General features: G+C 35.0%; 1 protein-coding gene across 1 annotated transcript in view; it reads right to left on the bottom strand.

Moving 5' to 3' along the window:
* LOC116840817 (insulin-like receptor) overlaps positions 1–1,632 on the bottom strand; it is a 69,303-nt gene that overhangs the window by 39,859 nt on the left and 27,812 nt on the right. The window lies entirely within an intron of this gene.

The raw sequence follows: 1,632 nt of genomic DNA, 5'->3' as shown, positions 1-1,632 counted from the left end.
CTCTCTCTCTCTCTCTCTCTCTCTCTCTCTCTCTCTCTCTCTCTCTCTCTCTCTCTCTCTCTGTAAAGTACATCAGCAACTAATAATTCGCGTGTACAGATATGAGATCGGTCGGAGTAGACCCGCGAGGGAAATGTGACAACCTGCGGGCGAACGTCGATTTTCATAGCTGTCTCACGAAATAACACGCCGCCGTCGTCGTCGCCGCCGTGGAAAAATACATACGATAAACCTTGAGAGTATGGCCACATCGTATGGAAATTACGATGATGCTGCTTTCACAACGCCGACACTTGCACAGCCATCAATAAAGCATGTGACTACGATAGTTTACGATCGTTGTTTACAATATATAACGATAGACGCCAAGCGCGTGTCACGATCATTACGATCATTATGAGGAAAAAAATACTCCCCAAGATAAATTGGCGTGTGTGTTCATTCAATGGCCCGCATGCATGTGCACGCATGTAAGTGCATGTGATATCAAAAATAATATAGGAGAATTGTGTGTGTACGTAGTTAACTACATTGCGACAGCGTTGTCAGTTGCAGACGTAGTGGAAAAATAATGTCATTATCATCAATATGCCACTTTGAGGATACTCGGGGTCACGCGCGTTGCGCCGACTTAAATTAAATATTCGTAAAATTTATGCGAATGCACGATAACATTTCCGCACGATAACGCTCCGCTTTGCCATAGGCGATAGATGCGAACGGCGGAGAAAATGTTTTTTAACATAATTTCTATGCGTAAAAATGTATTGCGAGTTGTTTTCTATGCAGAAAAAACAACTCCGTGTGACTGAGTTTTCCGTTGCCTCGGGGGAGCAGAGATCAGAAAACTCGATGGTTGTGGGAACGGAAAGATCCCCGCAGGAGGTTTCTATTCAGTCGATTGTTTTCGCTTGTCTCAAGCGAGTTTTAAAGCGACCGTATGTTCCGACGAATGTTTTCGCTCGCGATAACAGAGATATCACTTCTCGTAGCCGAATTTCCGGCTGGTCCCTATTCAGTTACACACCAGCAGAGATTTCTTTTCTATGTAAGATAAAAATATTTAATGCCTGGACACTCATGATACCACAATCTAACTCTTTTTATTCTTATCATTTTAGTTTTTAAATACGAATATATTTAAATTTTCTGTTAAAAATTTAAATATTCGTATATATATATATATATATATATATATATATATATATATATTCTTTATTCATATATCTATATTATTAAATATTCATATTTATATATATATTATATATATATATATTTATATATATATAATAATAATATAGATATACGAATAAAGAATATATATATATATATATATATATATATATATATACGAATATTTAAATTTTTAACAGAAAATTTAAATATATTCGTATTTAAAAACTAAAATGATAAGAATAAAAAGAGTTAGATTGTGGTATCATGAGTGTCCAGGCATTAAATATTTTTATCTTACATAGAAAAGAAATCTCTGCTGTGTAACTGAATAGAGATCAGCCGGAAATTCGGCTACGAGAAGTGATATCTCTGTTATCGCGAGTGAAAACATTCGTCGGAACATATGGTCGCTTTATATATATATATATATATATATATATATATATATATATATAT

This window comes from Odontomachus brunneus, unplaced genomic scaffold (assembly GCF_010583005.1).
Source record: "Odontomachus brunneus isolate Ranch 3 - 2012 unplaced genomic scaffold, Obru_v1 Obru_scaffold_012, whole genome shotgun sequence".
Classification (NCBI taxonomy): Eukaryota; Metazoa; Arthropoda; class Insecta; order Hymenoptera; family Formicidae; genus Odontomachus; species Odontomachus brunneus.
Note: the sequence above shows the minus strand (reverse complement) of the source record. Positions and strands in the feature narration are given on the sequence as shown.